The 15,785-nt window shown below is 36.1% G+C and overlaps 2 long non-coding RNA genes across 2 annotated transcripts in view; both read left to right on the plus strand.

Annotated features, from left to right (window-relative positions):
- Positions 1-15,785, plus strand: part of LOC145716792 (uncharacterized) — a 412,414-nt gene that overhangs the window by 349,503 nt on the left and 47,126 nt on the right. The gene's annotated exons all lie outside the window — the stretch shown is intronic.
- LOC145716773 (uncharacterized) overlaps positions 1-15,785 on the plus strand; it is a 115,582-nt gene that overhangs the window by 82,695 nt on the left and 17,102 nt on the right. Inside the window, exon 2 of the long non-coding RNA XR_014139658.1 lies at positions 13,276-13,367. This is a non-coding gene — a long non-coding RNA (uncharacterized LOC145716773). The remainder of the gene's footprint in view (positions 1-13,275; positions 13,368-15,785) is intronic.

A 15,785-nucleotide genomic window follows, 5' to 3' on the forward strand; every position in this document is an offset into this window, starting at 1 on the left:
TCTATATTCTGAGTTTCTGGGACTCTTCATGGGGAGAAGAAGGGAGAGTTAAGCCCCATCCCCCAGCCAAGGTTGTGTTTCAGGAATTCTGGGGTTTGCTGTGGGATATTTAGGATTATCAAAAGGGGACATGGATTGTAAAAGGTTAAGAAGCTCCCATCTACACCAATCAAATGAAATGCACATTCACCAAATTTCCACTATTTTAAAGTTATATTGACCCAGGAAAAGCTAGTCGTATTTTTATTCTGGTTTCCATTTTATAGGTTCAAGTCTCTGAGTAATGACTCACTCTTTCATTTTCCCCTCTGTAAAGTTCTAGCTGGGTTAAGCTGGGCATTGCACAGAATGTACACGTTCTTCATGATCACTGTGAAAGTCAGACCTTCAAACTAGAGGATTTATAGTCCTAGAAGCAAAAGCAGTACTCCAAGGCCAAACAAAGATTAGAAAAGAGGTATTTGGATTGAAAATAGCAATAAAATGCTTCTCTTGTCCTGTACATGGCTACCTAGGAATGTTTTTCCAAAATTCGAGATTAGAACAAGAAAATCATAGCTACCTAGAGTTGGGCCTTTGAGAACTATTTTTTTTTTTAAGATTTTTATTTATTTATTTATTTGAGACAGAGAATGAGAGAGAGAGAGCACATGAGAGGGGGGAGGGTCAGAGGGAGAAGCAGGCTCCCCGCTGAGCAGGTAGCCCAATGCGGGACTCGATCCAGGGACTCCAGGATCATGACCTGAGCCGAAGGCAGTCGCTTAACCAGCTGAGCCACCCAGGCGCCCGAGAACTATTTTTGACAAGTGCTGCTTTTATAGGTAGAAAATCAAGGCTCAGGTGGGGCTTACCTGAGGATGGAGAGAGAGAGAGAGAGAGGCTAAGCAGGACTTAGAACCACCTCATCCTGACTTTTAGCCCATCACATCACACTGCCTGCTGACAGATCTGAGCCCCTTCCTTACACTAGTACTGACCAAGAGACTGAGTGTCTCCCTTTTATGCTTGTTGTATTGTTTTTTTAATGGATGTTATTTGGCAGGTGACTTTTAAACTATGGCCTGAAGTTTATAGGAGATGCTGGAATGTTTTGTCTGTTTTGGATGCCCTAGGTAGTCCGTCCTTTCTTTTGGGAAATGATAGTCTCCAACCATAGTACGCTGACCCCTGGCCTGGAGCGTGTCATGTGACCCATGCTAATGCAATCAGAGACCTTCCTGAGACTTGTTTAAACTTGAAGTCTTTTCCTGCTCTGATCAAAGAACAAGTAGTGTGGAGCACCTGGGCGTCTTGGTTAATCGCCTGACTCTTGATTTTGGCTCAGGTCTTGATCTCAGGGTCATGGGATTGAGCCCCGCATCAGGCTCTGTGCTCAGTACAGAGTCTGCTTGTCCCTCTCCTGCTGCTCCTCCCTTCACTCCATCTCTAAAATAAATAAATAAAATCTTAAATAATAATTAAAAAAAAAAGAACCAGTAGTATATGAGCAGTGGGGCTGCTAGTTAGCATGAACTCCACTTTGTGGAGAAGCACAGTGGCAAAAACAAGAATGCAGCCAACCCTCAGTCCTCGAGTGTCTAAGTTCAAATACTTGCTCTGCCCCTTCTTGCATGACCCTAGAGCACTTACATCACTTCTATGAGCCTGAGTTTCCACATCTAAAAATAATACCGGGGTGAAAATTCAGTTATATAATATATTAAAAATATGATTGAGAGTGCCCAATATATCATAAATGCTGAATAACAACAACAAAAACAACAGAGGTGAATTAAGACTCTTGCTGTATTTATCTTTACATATTTTGAATACCTATCTTGCTGTCTTCTGCCTTATTTTGTTCCTGTCATTCTTGGCAAAGCTAATCCACAGCACTCAAAGTGGCTTACATAAAAGCTCAGCCTTGCTGCACATACTGGTTTTTTACAGTATGTAGTTGGGTAAACACAGTGAATAAAGTTTACTTTTGTTGGGGTACACTGGTGAGGGAGGCAGGGGATACCAGGGTCATGGTTAGCCATAGTCAGCCATTTCAGCTTTATAGAAAAAGTAAGGATGACAGAGGGTAGAGAATGCTATTTACCAGAATCTGGGTCTGTCTTCTATATTTTGAAGAGATTGTTGCTGGTGAATTTCTACTGGAGCTATATATATGGGTTCAGAAGTTCTTTTTGGTGGCACATTCAGACATTTTTTCCCCCAGCTACAGCTATGAAAGGCAATTTCTGGGCTGAAAATGTAGGTGTTGTTTTTCATTTAGTCAGTGATATTTATTGAGCACCTACTGCATGCCAGATACTCTCAAAGTAGCTGGAGACATAGCAGTGATTAAATAGAGACATATTCCTAACATTTTTTTAAGTCTCTCTCTCTTTTTTTTTTTTTTACTGAGGTGTAATTCACATAACATAAAATCAATCATTGAAAAGTGAAAAATTCATAGGCGTTTAGTACATTTACAATGTTGTGCAAATTCTGTCAAGTTCCAAAACCTTTTTATCACCTGAAAGGAAAACATTCCTGTTAACAAGTTGCTCACCACCTTCCTAAACCCTGCCCTCTGATAACCACCAATCTGTGTTCTGTCTCTGTGGATTTTTCTATATAAGTGGAATCATACAACATGTGACCTTTTGTGTCTGGCCTTTTTCACTCAGCATAAAGTTTTCAAGGTTGTCTAGGTTGTAGCATGTTGGAGATTTCCCTTTTATAAGGCTGAATAACATTCAACTGAATGTACATACCACATTTTGTTTATCCATTAATGGACATTTGGGCTTTTTCTACATTTTGACAATTGTGGATAGTGCTGCTATGGATATGGAGTTGTTTGAGTACTTGTTTTCAATTCTACATGGAGTTGTTTGAGTACTTGTTTTCAACTCTTCAGGGTATATATCTAGGAGTGGAGTTGTTGATCATATAATAATTCTACATTTAACTTTTTGAGGAAACGCCAGACTGTTTTCCAAATTGGCTGAACCACTTTAAATTCCCACCAATAATGGATGAGGGTTTCAATTCCTACACATTCTTGCCAACTCTTGTCATTTTCCATGTTTTCATGATAGCCATTATAGTCAGTGTGAAGTGGTGCCTCACTGTGAATTTTGTTTGCATTTCTCTCATGACTAGTGATGTGGAGCATCTTTTTGCATACTTTTTGGCCATTTCTTCTTTGGTTATATCTTCTTTGGGGAAATGTCTGTTCATATAATTTGCCTGTTTTAAAATTGGTTTGTTGGCCTTTTTGTTGTTGAGTTATAAAGACTCTTTATATATTTTGGATACTATACCCTTATGAGATACATGATTTGCAAGTATTTTACTCTATTCTGTAAGTTGTCTTTTTTTTCTTGGTAATTCCCTTTGACGTACAAAGACTTTTAATTTTAAGGAAGTGCAATTTATCTATTTTTACTTTTGTTGCTGTGTCATATCTAAGAATTCATGTCCAAATCCAAGGTTATGAATATTTATCTCAATGTTTTCCTCTAAGAATTTTATGGTTTTAGCTGATGTATTTAGGTCAATGATATGCAGTTTCAGTTAATGTTTGTACATGGTGTGAAGTAGGGATCCAACTTCACTCATTTGCATGTGAATATCCAAAATACCTACCATTTTGGAGAAAGAAAACCTAACATCATGAACAAAATAAAAAATAAATAGACACTATCAGAGCCAAGAAGAATCTAAGGAGACATGATGACTAAATGTAATATGGTATCCTTGATGAGATCCTGGAAGCGAAAATGAACCCTAGGTTAAAACGAAGGAACTCTGAATAAAGTATGAGTTTTAGTTAATAATAATACGTCACTCTTGCTTCACTAATTGTGACAAATGTACCATACTAAAATAAGATGCTAATAATAGGGGAAACTGGGTGTGGTGTTTACAGAAATTCTCTGTTCTAGCTTCACATTTTTTTCTGTGCATCTAAAACTCTTCCAAAATAAAAGAGTTATTTTAAAAAAGTAAATTGATAACATCAAAAACAATTGCAATATCTAGGAATAAGCCTAATGAAAGATGTTCAACAAAACTACAGTGAAAAACACTAAACACTACTGAGAGAGATATATCATGTTCATTGATTGGTAGGCTCAGTATTGCTAAGATGTCACTTCTATCAAATTTGTTTATGGATTCATTGGCGTCAAAATCCCAACAAATGTTTTTATAGAAATCGAAAGGACAATTCTAAATTTATACAGAAACGTAAATGATCTATAGTAGCCAAAACAATTTTGAAAAGGAACAAAGTTGGAAGAGTTACACTATCTGTTTTTCAAAACTTATTATAAAGCTCCAGTAATCACAATAATGTGGTATTGACAAAAGTATTGACATATAGAGCAGTGGAACAGAAGAGAGTCTAGAAACTGACACACACGACCTATGGCCAACTGAATTTTGGAAAGGTATGAAGTAATTAAATGGGAAAGAAAGGTTGTTTTAAATAAATGATGTAGGAACAACTGAACGTTCATATTAAAAATGAATATTGATGTCTACTCATGCCATAAATCAAAATTAATTCAAAATAGACTTTAGTTTTAAGTGTAAAAGCCAAACTATAATAATTCTAAAATAAAATACAGGAGAAAAATTTGCAACTTTGGGGTGGGCAAAGATCTCTTAGACTAAACATATATGAAGGAAAAGATAAATTGGACTTTATCAAAATTAAAACTTTTTGTTCATCAAAGGACACCTATAGGAAAACCAAAAGGCAAGGCACAGATTGGGGGATAATACTATCAATACCTGAATCTGACAATCTGACGGAGCTTTTGTATTCAAAATATTTAATTCAGAATATATAAAGTGCTCTTAAACTCAATAATTAAATGACAAACAATTCGATTAAAAATTGGCAAAAGACCTAAAAAGGCACTTTAGAAAAGGAGATATACAGTTAATACACACATGAAAAGACATTTAATATCATATTAGTCTTCGGGAGACTGCACATCAAAGCACAGTGAGATGCAACTTCACAGCAATAGGATAGCTAAAATTAAAGTGACTAATAATACCAAGTATTGGTGAGCATATGGAGTTGCAGAAGCTCTCATACATTGCAGAGAGTTGTGTAAAATGGTACAACTTTTTGGGAAAACGTTTTGCAGTTTTTTGTGAAGTTAAACAAATACCATATAATTCAGTAATTTCACTCTTAGGCATTTATCCAAGAGAAATGGAAATATATGCCCACAAAAAGACTCAGACATGAATGTCACAACAGCTTTATTCATAGTAGGCAATAACTGGAAACAACTCCAATGCCCAGCAAAACATGAATGGCTAAGCATACTGGGTATATTTATAAAATGTTATATAAAAAGGTTTAGTATAAAATATAAAAAGGTATATTTATAAAATGAAAATTTATAAAACAGAATACCGAGCAATAAAGGGGAATAAACTATGCATACTCACAACATGGATTAATCTCAAAAGCAACTGAGTGAAAGAAAACAAACACAAAAGAGAACATACTGCGTGATTTTTTTTCTCAAGTCCTAGAATAGGCAAAACTAAAGTATGGCAATAGATTTCAGATCAGCTTTTGCACTGGTATATGGCCCTAAGCGCTAATACTTTCTTGAATATCTTGCCCCCGGCACCTCAGTCACCTGACCCTACTACTGGCTCTGATAATCATTTATACTTGTCCTATGAAATAAGTCCAATGAGAAGTGGTTCGTGTCAGTGATGTGGTTTGAAGACCTCCTACTCTCCTCATCTAGTTTATTGTTCATTATCCTGAGTCACAATTTTGTAACAAATAACAGTGAAGTTTTGATTGGGATTTTATCTTGAAAAATATAACTCAAGGATGGAAAGTACATCATAGGGAATATAGTCAATAATATTGAAATAATGTGACAGATGGTAACTACACTCACGGTGGCGAGCATAGTGTAGTGTATAGAATTATCAAATTACTGTATCATACACCTGAAACTAATGTAATGTTTGCCCACAACACAGATAAGGTATATCTTTTGTAAACGAACAAAACTACAATATAACTTATGAAACAATCTTATTTTTTTTTTTAAAGATTTTATTTATTTATTCATGAGAGACAGAGAGAGAGAGAGAGAGAGGCAGGGGGAGAAGCAGGCTCCCAAGGAGCAGGGAGCCCGATGCGGGACTCGATCCCAGGACGCTGGGATCATGACCTGAGCTGAAGGCAGACGCTTAACCATCTGAGCCACCCAGGCGCCCTGAAACAATCTTATTTTATGTTTAAGATATTTTAGGTCATACTTCCAACTATGATAGTCTTAGAACAATCAAAGAAGAATTAGTGCTGTTACTTGTGTGCGCATGTGTGTGTGTGTGTAATTCCTTAAAAATTGAGCTATATTGGGCAGCTATGTGCAAAAGAATAAAACTGTGCCACTTTCTTACACCATTCACAAAAATAAACTCAAAATGGATCACAGACCTAAATGTAAGACCTGAAACCATAAAATTCATAAAAGAGAACATAGGCAGTAAACCCTTGGACATCAGCCTTAGCAATATTTTTCTGCACTTGTCTCCTCAGGCAAGGGAAATAATAGCAAAAATAAACAGTTGGAACTATATCACACTAAAAAGCTTTTGCAGAGCAAAGGAAATCATCACCAAAACAAAAAGCCAAGTTACAGAGAAGATATTTGTAAATGATATATTTGATAAGAGGTTAATATCCAAGATATATAAAGAATTCACATAATTCAACATCAAAAATAATAGTAATAATAGTAATAATCTGATTTAAAAATGGGCAGATCTGAATAGACATTTTTCCAAAGAAGACATACAGATCGCAAACAGACACATGAAAAGATGTTCAACATCTGACAATAGTCAGAATGGCTAGTATGAAAAAGGCAAGAAATAAGAAGTGTTGATGAGGATGTGGAAAAAAGGGAACCCTTGTGGAATGTTGCTTGAAAGATAAATTGATGCAGGTGCTATGGAAAACAGTATGGAGGTTCCTCAGAAAGTTAAAAATAGAAATACCATATGATCCAGTAATTCTATTTCTGGGTATTAACCAAAAAAAAAAAAAAAAAAAGAAGAAGAAATGAAAACACTAATTCAAAAAGATATATGCAACCTTATGTTCATCACAGCATTATTTACAATACCCAAGAAATGGAAGCAATCCAGTATCTATCAATAGATAAATGGATAAAGAAGACATTTTATATATATATACATATATATATATACACATACATAAAATGGAATATTACTCAGCCATAAAAAGAATGAAATCTTGCCATTTATAACAACTTGGATGGACCTAGAAGGTATTATGCTAAGTAAAATAAGTCAGACAGAGAAAAAAATATACCATATAATTTTATTTATATTTGGAGTCTAAAAAAACAAATGAACAAGCAAAACAGAAACAGACTCATAAATACAGAGAACAAACTGGTGATTCCCAGGAGGATAAAGGGGATGAGGGCATAGGCAAAAAAGCTGAAGGGGATTAAGAGGTACAAACTTCCAATTATATAATAAATAAGTAATGGGAATGAAAAATACACCATCGGAAATATAGTTAATAATATTGTAATAACTTTCTATGGTGATAGATGGCAATTACACTTATTGTGGTGAGCATTTCATCATGTATAGAATTGTCCAATCACTATGCTGTGCACCTGAAACTAACAGTGTGTGCCAACTGTACTTCAAAAAAATTGAGCTATAAGACATTGTTAATTTTACTTTTGCATTGCACTCATAAAGATCAATTTGCAATGATATACATGGTCTTTATACATTTTTCTCAAGGATCACTCCCTAAGTTTTGATGTTAAAGTCATTTTCTTTTAAAGCATCTATAGTGTTACCTCGCTTGCTTATGTTCTGTTCTTTTGTCACTAATTCTGCCATATCCCTATCTGTCATTGGGGGATGATTAAAGCAAGTATGCTCAGTTTATAAGATCCCACGTCTTTTGCAAGATTTGTAATTTTACTTTACCATTTGTTTTCATTGTTTTGGCACTGTATTTTGGGGATTTTAAAAACAGCTAACAACCTATGAGATACTGACTAACAAATACTATTGACACAACAAGAGGAGAGAAGCTAAAATGAAGTCAGAGGGTTGTTTGAGGGAAGACTAGCTTTTAAAGAGATTGGTCCTTTCAGGGACACAGATAATAAATACTAAGATAACAGGGACTTCCCATACTTGGAGCATAGGTCCCTGAAACAAGTTGTTCTGAAATGAAAGTGCTTTGTCTCAATAAATGGTCCTGGGATGAATTCCTACCCATATGAAAAAGTAAAATTGAATCCCTACTTCACTCCAAACACTAACATAAATAGCAGATAGATTAAAGATAGAAATTAAAAGAAAAACTTTAATATGATTAGGAAAAAAATGCAGGAGAATATTTTTGTGACATTCAGATGGGGAAGGATTTCCTAAATAAGATAAAAGGCACAAAGCAAAAGAGAACAGATTGATGAATATGTCCATATTAAAAAATACGAGTTAATCAAAATAAATAAAAAGAAAAATTAGAATTAGAAATAATTTAAAATTCATGTAATAACAAAAATAAAAATCTAGATGACATACAGAATTTCTATAGATCATTAAGAAGAAACTAATCATTAAATAGAAAAATTTGCATGAGTGAAAACACTAGTAACTCAGCTTCTGAAAGTGTTCAACAACTCATGTGAAATATGGAAAATGCAAATTAAAAGATACTACAAGATATTGCTACTTCTGACAATAGCATATTAGTTTATTTTAGACAATCTCTCCTCTGATAGTAATTAGACAAGCTTGACAAAATTAATTTCTTTTTTTTTTTTTTTAAAGACTTTATCCATCTATGTGAGAGAAGAGCAAGAATGAGCATGAGCGGAGGGGAGAGACAGAGGCAGAGGGAGAAGCAGGCTCCCCACTGAGCAGGGAGCCTGATGCAGGGTTCAATTCCAGGGTCCCAGGACCATGACTTGAGCCAAAGGCAGATGCTTAACCGACTAAGCCACCCAGGCACCCCTTGACAAAATTTCTTTAAAAATTTCTTTGAAAGCATTAACAAGACAATACCGATACAGTAAGAACTTGTAATTCTAGGATTTGAGAGAGGGTGGAATCCCAAAAAGGTGGGCCTGTAACCTGAACTGCTTTTCTCCTTAGGGAATTTGCTACTATTAAAGGGACAAATGAGAACCTCAAGTTATTTCCAGTTTTCGGTATCAATGTTTAGCACTCAAACAAAAATAATGAGACATACAAAAAGACAAGAATTGACTAATAACTAATAGAAAATAACAAATAGTAGAAACAGACCCATAAGATATCCAGACATTTTTGCTATCAGACATGGATATTAAAGTAATCAAAATTATCATGTTAAAATATTAAATAATGAGGTGGAGAATTTTGGTGGAAAACTCAATATTATACAAAGGGATCAACTGGAAATTGGAGAATTTTAAAACACAGTAACTGAATTTAAGAACCCAAATCAATGGGCTTAATAGAAGATTAGATACTGAAGGTTAGAAGAGAGAATTAATAAAGGGGCAGATGGGCCAGAAGAAAATATCCAGAATGGAGAGGTATCATTTTCCAAGGTATTTTTGAGGCCAGCATAATCTTAATACCAAAAACTTACAAGGATATTATAGGAAAGTAAACCTAAAAGTCAATCTTTCCCATGAAAATAGATTTTTAAAAATATGATAAGTCACTTTTTAAAACCTATAGTGTCATATTTAAGCGAAATGTTGAATTTTTATCTTTGAGATTGGGAGTAAAATAATTTTGGCTATTATTGCCATTTCTATTTAATGATATATCAGTGATCCTATCTTTTATATGTTTTTGTGTATATACTTTTTTCAAATAGAGAAAGTAGGCAAAAGTGTTAAATTGCTACTTGATAAAATATATGAAGCAACCTACAAACTTTTGCAAAAGTGCTCATCTTCACTCATCATCAGGTAAATGGACATTAAAAGCAGAGTATGATACACAGTCACCACAATGGTTACTCTCATACACTGCTGTGTAAATGCAAACTGTAGAACAACCTTGGATATAATCATTTGGCAGAATCTACAAAATTGGGCAGATGCTATACGCATCTTAAGATCCAGTAATACTCAACACAAAAACATGCTTAAAAAAACATGCAAACATGTCATTAAACAAATAGTAGAAATAACTTAAATGTTGAAATACAGAATTATAAATAAATTGGGTAGGTACATAGAGTAGAAAACTATACAACAACAAACAGTAATGAATTATTGCTACACATGGTAGAAATTAATCTCATAAACATAATATTAAGCAAAGGAATCCAGATACAAAAACATGTGTTATAGGATACCATTTCTAAGTAGCTTTGTTTGCAAAAGCAAAAATCTTAAGACAATCCAAATATCCACAAACAGGAAAATGTGAAGTATAATCACATATTAAAAGTCCACAAATAGTGAAAGTGAATGAACTAGCATTTCATGCACAAAAAGATTAAATGAAAAAAGCAAGGCTTAGAAGATAGTAAACTAATATATTGTTTAGAGATTCACATACATATAGGAAAACTATGAGGGGGAAAAAGGGAATGATGAATACAAAATTCAAAACAGTACTTTCCTTTTATAAAATGTAAGCGCGGCAAGTCAGGGCTTTTTGTCGTTTTTTTATTAAATTTTATTTTTTTTAAAGATTTTATTTATTTATTTGTCAGAGGGAGAGAGACAGGGAATAAGCAGGGGAAGTGGCAGGCAGAGGGAAAGGGAGAAGCAGACTCCCCGCTGAACAGGGAGCCTGACATGGGGCTCGATCCCAGGACCCTGGGATCACGACCTGAGCTGAAGACAGACGCTTAACCGACTGAGCCACCCAGGTGCCCGGTTTTTTTATTTTAATGTTTTTCAGTAACTAGAACAGTGCTTGACCCATAACAGTCATGCAAAAAAATATTTTTCAATAAATAAATCAATGAGGAGAGAGAGGAATGATATGCGGAGTTGCAATAGGACTGGAGAAGTTTTGTTACTCAGCCTGGATGATGGGTACATAGAGATGTGTGTCATGGTACTCCCCATCCTACATGTATGTGAATATGGAGTCTTCTGGATTATGAAATATACTATAAATACTTGAAAATTTAAAAATACACCACTGAATTTTCATATTGAGAAACATTGCCAAGTAAGGTATAAAACAGACTTCCTCACTGCATCACGCAGGCCCAAATTATTCCTGGGGCTGCCTTGGCCCTCATGGGAAGTGGATATGGGAGTGCTAGGTATGCTAGGTATAGGGTGGGTGAGAAGCACAGGAAGAGCCTCAGACAGGTTGGTTGACTCCATATTTTAGGTAAAAAGAAGCACATTAAAAATTAACATTTTACATTATGCTTATATATCAAAGTGGCCATGTTGATATGTCTTGCTTTGTGCCTGTGTGAGAGCTAAGGAATGAAAAAGAAAAAGAGATAGGTAGGTCTATTCGTGGGCCGGGGAGATTTTTAAGTCATAGAGGGCTTTTTAAGAAGGAGGAGCATTTAATTTTACTTTCTTTCCTTTCTTTAGCTCCAAAGAGATTTTTTTTGCAATATACGCAAAACTCTCTTTCAGATGAGTCAGTAAAAATTACCTATACCCAAAATATCAAGTCATCCCCAAAATACAGTCTTAGAAAAGGAGGAAATGGCCCGTGTGACCATGTGAGGCAGCCTGCCAAAAACACCGTTTCCCCACAACCATGGGGATCAACTAGAGATCAATCCCATTCTTTAGTTTCCTTTACATTTTTTTCTTTTTTGGTCTTTCAAAAACAAGCCATCTGTTTAAACAACTCAGAGGGTAAATGTTCTTATTAATGTGCCTGTTTCCACAAAGCATTTCAGTTCATTCCAGCAAGTGCTGGCTGAGTGCCTAAGCCCTTATGGAAATGTAGAGAGTAGTAGTTTCTAGTTCCCAGAGAGCTCAAATACAGAGTAAAACCTCTGCCACAACCTATTTTATCAGCTACGAAACTGGGTAATTTCATGTTATCCAGAAGTCTACTTTGATACTGTTGAACGTCATGTGTATGGTACATTATCAACCTTTATTCATTAGGATACCTTAAAGATATTATAAAGATAAGTTACCAACTTCTGCAACAAGCACACATAATCTACAAAGAATTAGTATCAAAATATGTTAAAATGCCTAGAAATCAATACAAATAACACAAACAATCCGACAGAAAAATGGGCAAAAACCAAGAATAAGCATTTTCAGAGAAAACACTTACGTACAATAGATGCATGAAGAAATGTTCAGTATTATTAATAATGAGGGAAATGCAATTCAAGATTACACAAGATAGCATTTTACTGGTATTTGAGTGACCAAAATGAAAAAGGTCGACAATACCAAGTACCGGAGAGGATTCGGGTCCATAGGATTTCATAAATATGGGTAGGAGTGTAAATTGGTGCCATTTCATTGAATTCTAGTTTGGCCTTATCTCCTGGGGTTAAAGATTCACATACTCTGTGGCCCAGAAGTTCTACTCCAGTGAAATGCTTGCAATGTCCAATAGGTGACACGCACTCTAATATTCAGAGCATGGCTGTGCACAATGGCAAAAGTGAGGAGACAACCCAAATGCCTGTCAGTGGGCGGATGGATACTTAAACTGTGGCAGATTCATCAGAGGAACATAATATAGCAGTCAAACTAAATGAACTGCAGCAACATACAGCAGTACGATAAACATGACTCTCATCAAAATGACATTAGGTGAAAAAAGTCCCCAGATATTGTGTTCGCATGGTATCCTTTTTCCAAAGTTAAAAACAACCAGTGTAAGAAAAATAAGTTTAGAAACACGGAGCCAATTAAACTATTCAAATAGAAAGCAAGAGAACAGTGATGATAGCATGCAGGGTCAGGTGGAAGGATGTAGAACAGAATGAGTTTACCATTTGGGTAAATGTCAGCTACCATGACTTTTGCTTTGCATAGTGAATTTGGAGATGCTTGTTATGATATAAAGGAGCAAAATAAATATAAGTGGGTCCATGCACGGACTCACGATGACTGTGTCATGGAACAAGGATCTCAGTTAATCCACTTCTGTGCATCCAGTGTCCATAATAGAGAAAAAAAACACCATTTGTTATAAAGAGAAGATCAACATTAAAAATGTGGAACAATATTTAAGTTTTAAAAAGAACATCTTTACACTGCTTCACATTGTCCTTTGTACCACCAGGGCTATACACAGTATGGAAACCACTGCCCTGATATACGACAGGGAACAAGAAACTGTTTCTGCTCTCAAGGAATTCATAGTTGGTGAAAAAGGTAAGTAAGGGGGTAATTATAGAATTAACTGAGAGGATAATCATGAAGTACAAGAGCAGAGGGCAGAGGGCATGAAACTAGCCCGTACATGGGCGAAGTCACCCTAAAAGGATGTAAAATCTAACTTTGGACTTGAAAGGGCAGGATATTTCAGGCAGAGAAATCCCATGTGTGAGGGGCTGCAGGTAGGACAACTAAGTTGTTGAAAGTTGTTCCATTTGACCAAAGCAGAGAAATGGGGGTGGGCAGGGGGAGGGTGGGGGGAAGGGGAGAGAAGTCCATGGGGGCCTCATCATGAGGGGCCTTGTAAGCTATATGACAAACTAGGGGCTTCATCTCAAGAACCACAGGAAGCCATCAAAGAGTTTAATCCAGGGAGTGAAGAGACTAGACTTTGTGCTTTATCAACAGCAGGACTGGAGGAAGACAGGTCAGTGAGATTAAGCTGAGGCTGAGGCCGCTGTCCAGGTGGGCCATGGACACGACTGGAAGGACTGGAAGGAATGACACTTGGGTTGGAGAGAAGTAGACAGATTAAGGAGTAGAAGTAGAACTCAAGGTTGGATTGCAGATAGGGACCGAATAAGAGTTGTTTGGGCGAATCAAGAATCATTTCCCCTCTGGGGAGCTGGGAAGACGGTGGCCCCAGATGGTGAGACCTGAGAAGATAGGAAGAATCACATGAACATCTCGCCCAGTGCGTTAGTTCACAGTGTCTCGCAAACCTTTTCAGATGAAACGGACTGTTCTCCAACAAAGTGTGGCTCTTGAGTTCTAGAAATTACAGGGATCCTCTTATTTCCAAACACCTGGACGGATTTGTTAAAAGGCACTGTCTCAAGGTTCCATGGGAAGAATCTTTAAACGAAGGTTCCCCAAATCCATGACCTGACATTAAAAAAGCTGCTTCACTTTATTTTTAAGTGATTCTTGGATTAGTTACTTGCACGGCATGAGGTTTAGGAGTATTGCTCAACATTAGTGCCACTGACCTCCAGTTTATAAAATGAGGTCAGAGTGCCTCTGAGATTATTTTTCCTTCTTTTTAAAAGCAGCACAATTACCTAAGCATTACTATACTGGGCAGCTTCAGGCACAACATACAACAATGACACATATTCTTTCCTTTCATATGGTGGGCCATAAACATGTGAAGGCAGCAGCATTAATTTCCTATAGAATGATTGCCAGGATGAAATTTTCTGATCAGTGGTAAAATAGGCATGCCGGGACCTATGGCTTGTAAGAGTCCTGTGATATGGCCAATTCTGTGGTCATTTTTATAGACAATTCCCCCAGAAACCTTTAAAGCAAGACAGCCATAGGAGTGATGCATTGCCAGGCTGCAAGAAATATTGGCCCATTACAAGCAGATCAGTCCCTGAAGGGTTACTGTTAATATTTGGCTTTGGGGAGAGGAGTCAATAAAAATCCATGTTCATGGTACTTTATATACCCAGTGCAGGCAGAGGGAAGGCTAAGGGAAGTAAAAATAGTGTACATAGCACATAATAAGGATCATTAACATCAGTTACCAGTTCTAACACTGCCAATGTGTGTGTTTATGTGGATGGTAATATAGCAAAGTAGTTAGCAGAATGGATGTTGGTGTCCAAGAGGTTGAAGTCAAATCCTGCCTTTGCCAAATAGGAAGCAATGGGACTGAAAAAAGTATTTAAACTCTAAATCTCAGTTTCCTTATTGATATAATGGGACAATGACAATATGCTGCTTCCTTGGCGAATTAACACATGCCAAGAATCTAGATCAGTACTTGATGTATCATAAGCATTCAACAAACAGAGAAATGTAAGTAAAGCAACATAAATGTATACTAATGATCCATAGCAAGCTAGCATCTGAGATTAGACGTAGGTGCCTGGAATAACTAAAATATTATAAAATACTTAAATTCGTGGGTAGTTGATTTTTTAGCATGGTCTGCAGGAAACATAGTATCATATTCCATTGACTCTAAGATGTGCATTTTTAAATATTTAAATGAGGGGCATTGGCTGTGCCTGCACACACCTATCAAAGTTCCGAAAAAAGATGATAGCAGTTTGGAAGAAAAATCCAGATCCAATAATGGAGCATTCTTTTAAGAAATGCTACATCATCAATCCTCTCATTGATATGGAACGTGACAATGTGGAAAACTACAAACGCTGATGACCTTCATCTACAAAACAATTCAGAAGAGCTAGACTCTAGAAAAATACCTCCTTCCATTTATTTGTTTTTGCTTTCTGTTCTATATATGTACAACAGTAATGTTAGGTAAAAATGTATGTCTGACGGGGTCTGTTTATTACACAGAACACTTTTTTTTTTAAATTTTTTTATTCTTATATTATCCCCATACATTACATCATTAGTTTTAGATGTAGTGTTCCATGATTCATTGTTTGTGCATAA

Source organism: Leptonychotes weddellii, chromosome 1, assembly GCF_054177405.1.
Source record: "Leptonychotes weddellii isolate Sample4059 chromosome 1, ASM5417740v2, whole genome shotgun sequence".
Taxonomy (NCBI): Eukaryota; Metazoa; Chordata; class Mammalia; order Carnivora; family Phocidae; genus Leptonychotes; species Leptonychotes weddellii.